This window comes from Puntigrus tetrazona, chromosome 22 (genome assembly GCF_018831695.1).
Source record: "Puntigrus tetrazona isolate hp1 chromosome 22, ASM1883169v1, whole genome shotgun sequence".
In the NCBI taxonomy this organism is placed as follows: domain Eukaryota; kingdom Metazoa; phylum Chordata; class Actinopteri; order Cypriniformes; family Cyprinidae; genus Puntigrus; species Puntigrus tetrazona.
Genome location: NC_056720.1, coordinates 1,448,640 through 1,456,513, shown reverse-complemented (window position 1 = coordinate 1,456,513; position 7,874 = coordinate 1,448,640). Strand labels below are relative to the sequence as shown.

The following is a 7,874-nucleotide window of genomic DNA, read 5'->3' as shown; positions in this document are numbered from 1 at the left end:
TTAATATTTTGGAGTGGTTGAAAGTGTTTTCTTCTCATTCTGTTTTATGAGTATTGTCTTGAGCCCTACTTAATTTCTGACCTTGTTGTTAAAGTGTTTACCCAAAAATTTTAATTCTGTTATAGCAATAATTTCATTATTTTCATTTTTCTTGCACGCAAAAAGTAGCTTTATAAATTCACGGCTGAACCACTGGTGTCACATGGACAATTTTTATTTTACATTTCAAGGCCTTGAACGTGTAGTTTCCTTGCCGTCTTGCAGGGTCAGAAAGCTCTTAGATTTCATCAAAAATATCTTTTGTTTGTGTTCTGAATGATCCTGTGTGTTTGTAATTAATAATTAATAAGAGAATTCAACTTTCCTGAGTGAGCTATCCCTTAAAACCCCCTCAGTTTCTATCCTGGTCTCAAACAGATATTAAATAACGGCCACAGCAGTGATCGAAATTCACGTCTAGCATGCACAAATAAGAGTAAACTGTGATTGCATGGTTCTCGTCTTTCTTGAACAGGTGGTGAACATGTAGAGGTTATCAGGAGCCTTATACTGAGGGACCAGGCACCTAACACACCTGCGATCACATATGTATCAGCAATAGGTGACTCTTCTAACATCTTCTGCAAACTTGACAAATAAAAACAGGCCTGATTTTTACCGGTGTGTCACTCTCACAGGAGACGTAATAAGTATAACAATAGAGAAGGCTATTAGCGGCCACGCCATGGGCTCCTTGATTATCCAGCCTGGTGGCTGTGGGGAGCAGAACATGATTGGCCTAACGATGCCAGTCATTGCAACCCATTACTTGGACAAAACCAATCAGTGGCACACCGTGAGGTCTGGGCTTAGGCAGACAGCAGTTACGTACATCTCGAGAGGTAAACGAAACACTGCAAAGTCAACTATTCTGCTCCAACGCATTTGTATAAAGTATGCTCATCTTATTTTCTTAATAAACAGGTTACAATAAACAGCTATCATATCGTAAAAATGATGGGTCCTACGCCGCATGGCCGCATCGCTCAAGCAGCACCTGGTAACTAATACGTTTGGTCATTAAGAACTGTCAATCAGGAATCCTACCATTGTTAAGACTCAGTTTTGCTTTTTTTTTCTCCTAAAGGTTGACAGCATATGTTGCTAAAGTATTTGCCATGGCCAGTAACATTGTACACATAGACCGAAATGTGATCTGCTCTGCTCTCAATTGGCTCATAGTGAACAAGCAGTTACCGAATGGTGTTTTCAGAGAAGATGCCCCTGTAATTCATGGAGAGATGACTGTGAGTAAGAACAGTTTAAGCCCATAGGAGATTTGTTTAAGGAACAAACTGAAATAAAATATATGTACTATATGTGTCACAACGCCATAGCATTTTGATGCAGCAATTTTGAAGCTTTAAGTTATTCTTTTTTCTTTGTATGGGGCAAAAAATTGCAAAACAAGCAGATTAAGCTGGAATATGAAGGATGAATTCCAACATAGATCATTTTACACAGCAGCATTAACATGCAAGCATTTGTTTAACTACCAAAGTAAACCTGATGCTTTACTTTATCTTCTAAATCTTGAAGCGTCATTATGCTTACCACAGTTTTACATTATACTTACCATACCACAATTTTTAATCAAATAAGGTAATAAAGATGATAAAATAAACAGCGCTGTTCTAATAGCTAGCAAACAGACGAACCTAAGTGCTGTCCAAAACCATTTTTTGACAAAAAAACAGTTCTCCACCAACACAGAAGTAACCGCTGAACACCAACCAAGTTTATTAGTAACTTGGTTGGTAATTTGTGTCGAGAGATTTCTTTGTTCCTGAATGTTTATTTGGTGAAACTATATTTTGTTCTGTTTCTCATTGATGGTCAAATTTTCACAAAACAAGGTTAATTGTGACCTGCCTTTACTAGCTCCTTTATTTTAAAATATCGCTATTACCTCACTGTGCACAGGGGAACGTACATGGGGGAAATTCACAAGCATCCATGACGGCTTTCGTGCTCATTGCCCTGCAGGAGGGGAGAAACCTCTGTGCCGGCCAAGTCTTTGTGAGTCCTGCCAGTCTTTGAGTTAAATGCATCCCTTGAAAACGTTAACGTGCTTCTAGCTCACTTCGTTCACCTGTTTATGCCGCTCCCAAATCAACTGTTTGCTTGTTTTTTTAGAGTCTTGACAGTAGCATATATAAAGCCGTTGCGTACCTCAGATCTCAGTTACATGGGCTGACAAATCCTTACGCCGTGGCTATGGTATCTTATGCTCTTGCCAATGGAAATGCGCTCGACAAACAAGCCCTGTTGAGAAAAGCCTCTGCAGGTAAAGATACAGCCATCTCTGTTAAATTCATGTGAATGATCGGTTTAACCTAACAATGTACTTTGTCTGTTTACTTGTACTTAAATGTTTAAATGTCATTTCACCCTAACAGCATTAGCATTTCTTGTCTAGGTATCAAAGTTAAGTGATGAAGATGCTTAACAAAAATGCATTTCATATCAACAACGCAACGCAGTATGAAATTAAAAGTCAACAATCTGCTCTCAGCAAATGTAGATGCTTTATAACAATCTGTATGTCGAAAAGTGCTACACACATAAAACTAAGTTGCATTAATCCCAAACAGATGGAAGTCACTGGCCTGCTGGGAGCATTAGCTTTACTTTAGAGGCTTCGGCCTATGCGCTTTTGGCTCTTGTTAAAACTCAAGACTTTCAGAATACGGCTCCCATCGTAAACTGGCTAAACAACCAGAGGCAGTACAACGGAGGATACGGCACCACTCAGGTTTGTAGTCTACATCCAGCATGAGCATCACCGTAAACGATTAAAGGCCAAAAAGCTGAAGCCTCATGAAAAAATCCTTTAAATTTGTCTCCTCCATCCCAGGCCACCATCATGGTGTTTCAGGCTGTAGCCGAGTACAGGATTAGCGTTAAAGAAATAAAGCACTTAGATCTGGAGATGACGGTAAAAGTGGATGGCAGCCCGTTGCCGATTGTGTGGAAGTTCACCAAAGACAACACTCATCTCACTCAAACAGGAAAGGTGAGTAAAATAGGTTTTCACTTAAACATGATGGCCTTTCGTACTGCATCTTGTAGCACTGATTGTGGTACTGTTTGCTGAATGGCGCACAGAAAAGACTTTGCTTACATCACGTCTTATAAGACACAACCCTTTTAAATAGCTCGTACTGTATTTTTATTTCTAAAGCGGCGCTAAAGGCCCTGTGGTCGGTTCTGTAAAGTGAACATCAACAGTTAACAAGAACAAATGAGTATCATTATAGTGGCTTAAAGTGACCACAGCCTAATATGTCAGCTTCTGTCCGGGTCATTAATTTTAATCAAACCAAGAATTAAACAAGGATTAAGTGTATTAATCCAAGGATTAGTGTATACTTCACTTATGCAGTAAAGACTGTGGTCACTGATGTACGCCTGAAACTTTTATTTCTCAGTCTTATATTAATCATCTACATTCGATGCCCTTTATCAAGATGAATGAAGTATGTATGTATTTATTAATTTAATCCACAGATTCCATCTAATAGGCAGATCACCATCAGCACCAGGGGTTTTGGAAAGGCCTCTGTAACCGTGAGTGACTGAAGAAGGCAAAAAAAGAGAGAATTCTGACCTTACATTAAACCTTAGAGACTGCCTTTAATTGTGTTTTGTTTCGTTTTGTTTTCTCCTCTGTAGATTGTGTCTGAGTACTATGCAAAACCAAAAGAAAGCAAAAGCACTTGCAAGAACTTTGAGCTTGCTTTGGCTTTTGAAAGGGATAATAAAGGTAATATAATATAACTTAACAAAAGTTAGCAAAAAAGCTTGAGGTATGTCTTGACGGTTTTTAAATAATTGCCCGTTACTATCTTGTATACATTCACATTTATTTATTTGGCAGATTAAATATGCAAAGCAGCTAAGAAATATGGAAAATAACAGGAACATTGTCTTTCTTTTTTTTTTTTTAGTGACATATCAAGGAGCGATTGAGACCTACAAACTCATTATCAATACCAGGTGTGCAAATATGTGCATTTAAATCATTTTTATTACCTAATAAACTGAATATCAAAGTTAAAATTTCAAATTTCAGTTTTACAAAAAGGTGTCTCCTTCTTTCTTTCTGTAAGCATTCTCAAAATCTATTTTTACCAGCCCAGTATAATCAAATGGAGTGAGAGTTTAGGAGATCTTTCTGAACCTCTTAATATTTCAAAGAAAGCTTACATTTGCTTTGATGACTCCACAGATATCTGTCTGGTAACAGAGACGCCTCCATGTCTATATTGGACGTATCATTACTGACGGGATTCGTTGTGGATGAGAATGATCTTAAGGCGGTATGAATCGCATTAGCTTTTGACGAAATGTACATTTTGGATGTCAGACTCTCCAAAACTAAGTCGTTTCGTTTGGCAGCTGTCAACCGGACGTGACAGAATGATTCAGAAATTTGAGATGAACAAGCAGCTTTCAGAGCGAGGATCCCTCATCATCTACTTGGACAAGGTCCGTGAGTCAGGTTTACGTTGAAAGCACCAACATAAAAGTGTTTCCATGTTTTAAAAAGACGCCATCATTACTTTCACACTCGGCAGGTTTCTCATACAAGGAACGATAAGATTTCATTCCGGCTGCACAGAATAATGAACGGAGGCTTCCTTCAACCAGCAGCAGTCACTGTGTATGAATACTACTCTATAGGTATGAAGCTGAAGTGCAGGCAAACGTGTGTTATTGGTTTATGCCATCACACTTGTGTATTTACTCTATCGGACATTGAAAGGAAAGTGAGACTGGTGTTTGGGGCTGGTTCGAAGGCTGTCACACCGAATGAGAAGGATACTGTAGGATCGTTGGCACACTTTGTGGAGGTCATGCTTGCATTTGTGTGTTTGTTTGGTAACTTGACGCACTGTGAAATCACAATGTTACTTAATATTTTATTCTTTCCCACTGAGCAAGTCTTTTCGGACATCCCCTAAAGAGCCACAATGAAAGTTTTTTCCTGTAGAAATTCGGTTAAAATGTGATCATCGTGGACGTATTTTCAACATCTTATTAAATCAATTGCATTTAGACATGTTGCTGCATTAAAGTCCGGTGTAAAGTTCAGGGTTTAGAAAGTACATTAATTCGATTGTGCTTTAGTAATGAACGCCTGCTGTTATTGAGAATTAGAAAATATGATGTGTTGTTATCTAATGCCTTTGTTGGTTAAAACCATCGCCATCATGCAGATCAGTGTTTGCTTTCATTGGGCTCTTGACACTTTTATTAACTCAAAGTGATTTGCTTTTAACTGTAACTGCAATATTACTTCACAACTGTCTTCCGTGTTTAGAAAATCGCTGTGTGAAGTTTTATCATCCAACCAAGAAGGAGGGAGCCCTTCAGAAAATCTGTAAGAACGATGTCTGTCAGTGTGCCGAAGGTAGCGTGTTTCATAATAATAACAATAATAATAAGGGCTTAAAAAGCATAAAAACTTACAGGCCTAAAGTTAATCTACAAGTTCATTTTTCATTCCATTTTCCCAAACAGAAAACTGCAGTCTTCAAAAGAAGGAGAACATTATTGAGGCTCATCGTAATAAAAAAGCCTGCGATTCTAAAATAAATTACGGTAATTTATTATGTGTGTGCATGCTTTGGTGCAATGAGTGATCGTGTTTTCATATTTTTTATAATTATTAGTTAACCTGGGCATCAGTAAGATGCTAAATCAATCTATTCAATCAATTAATAAAGCCACATCTGATCTATTTTTACAGTTTACAAAGCTGTTGTTTTGAGAGAACGCGAGGATGACTTAACGGTCTACTACGATATGAGGATTGACCTTGCCCTCAAAAGAGGTATAACTCCTCGCCCCAACCACAGCGTGTCAACGTTTGTAAATCCTGCCGTTATAATTGGCCAGCAGTAAGACGCAAAGTGATTCACAGAGGTTCTTCTGATAACTTAGTACAAGTTTAATCCGAGAATAACAAGCCACGTCTGCTCGCAATGGTTTTTATCGTACCGTACATTGGTTGTTTTGTGCTAACTGGCGAATTTGTGTAGGTCTAGAAATAGACGTGGAGGGAGAGCAGCGTACCTTCTCTTTACAGAGCTCGTGCAAAGAAGCTTTGAACCTGAAGCGAGGTAGCAGCTATCTGATCATGGGCCAGGCCGATGACGTCCAACTGGTTCGCAAAATGTAAGTGTGTTTGTCCTGCGATCCTGATCTGTGAATGTGCATCTATAAGAGCCTGAAATACGAAAGACTTTTACGAAAGGTCAAATGTATCTCTTTTAATTAAAACTGCATACATGCTGGTGCGGTGTAGGATTAGTTGTGTAGCGATTTTTATTGAGAAATTTGCTAGCGACTTTTGCAACTAATTACAAAGACATTGAATTAAGCCCAAGTAGAAAGACTAAAGTAGTATTTTCTTGAGCCGGCAGTGCTGTGAAGCAGATATCACTGATTTTTGCGAATACGCCACATTTTATAATAGCCTCATTTTGTCTGTTTTGACGTAAGCCCTACTTTAACGTGCTCTTCTTCCCAGCGGTCAGTATGCTCTGGGCGAGAGGACATGGCTGGAGTTTTGGCCCAGCTTGCAGGAGAGCAAGACTAGCGCTGAACTGAAGGAAAAATACAAAGGCATGTTGAGTCTCCAGCAGGATCTGCGCTTCGGCTGCAGCTAATACGTCACACGACTATTGCTTCAAGATGCTTAGTGACTGAATGAAACATTACAAAACAGAAAAATCAGTGTAGCTTCATTTTCAACTTGCATGTATGTTAAACATGAGTTATCTGTTCATTTTGATTGCTGATGTTTTATCCCATGTCATTTGCCATTATCCTGTTGCTCAGTGGTGAATTAATGTATACCTAAGCATGACTTGTTACACCGCCAATCTGTTATTGTGACACATGCACGTCTAAGCAAATTTCCATAATAAATATGGTTGGGCAAGATCACCTGTTCTGATCATCCCCTTATTCACTATTCCAAAACAACAAACTTTTAGCAAGTACTGATTTATTATTGACGGCGATATGCAATTTTTTGAATGCTTGTTTATATTTACCCTTAGAAAAAGATTATTCAAGAGTACTATTAGTATACTCCTTTTAAACTTAAAATGGGAAAGTACACTTTTAACGCACATGATTCACAACAAAGGTAACAATTAAACTTAATGAATCTTTATTATTGTAACAATAACCATTTTATTAGCTCTAGAGCAACAACTGTAAAACAAACCAATTGCATAATGTAGTATGTTGTAATGCACTTTGGGAATCAGTCATGAGTAAACTTAAAGTGAAGGATCAAGTACCCTATTGTTCTTTTTAGTTATTTGAACTCTTGTATAACTAAACTTATTCTAAGCAATTGTCAGAACAACATACTATAGTTTTTGAACTTTGAAAAAATTTATAAAAATACATGTTAATACACTTTTAACCGTACCATCTTCTAGTATTTTTTTACTTACTGTGTTTTAGATCTTTTCTTTCATCCTGGTCGTGACTCTGAGTTTGGTGTCCAGTTGAGCTCTTAATATTTCTGCGATCAACATTTTGATAAATATCCTCTATATCCATTGTTTGCTGTGTCTTATAGTACGTCTTCACAGATGAGCCGTGATCGTTAAAATACTGAACAGTATTTTTAGGACTGTCTTCACAGGAACTAGTTTCTTATCACACTGGTCTTTGGTGAGAATGAAGTCCTGCAGTCAGCTGCGCCACTAGTGTTTTGTACATTTGGTTACACGTCATCCTTTTTAGAAGACAACAAGAAGAGTTAAATGTATTTAAACATTATTACACAGACCAAACTGTAAAACCTT

The 7,874-nt window shown here is 37.9% G+C and overlaps 1 protein-coding gene and 1 pseudogene across 1 annotated transcript in view; one reads left to right on the top strand and one right to left on the bottom strand.

The window, feature by feature from the left end:
* Positions 1-6,996, top strand: part of LOC122328025 — a 22,713-nt pseudogene extending 15,717 nt beyond the window's left edge.
* LOC122327901 overlaps positions 1-7,874 on the bottom strand; it is a 359,865-nt gene that overhangs the window by 64,694 nt on the left and 287,297 nt on the right.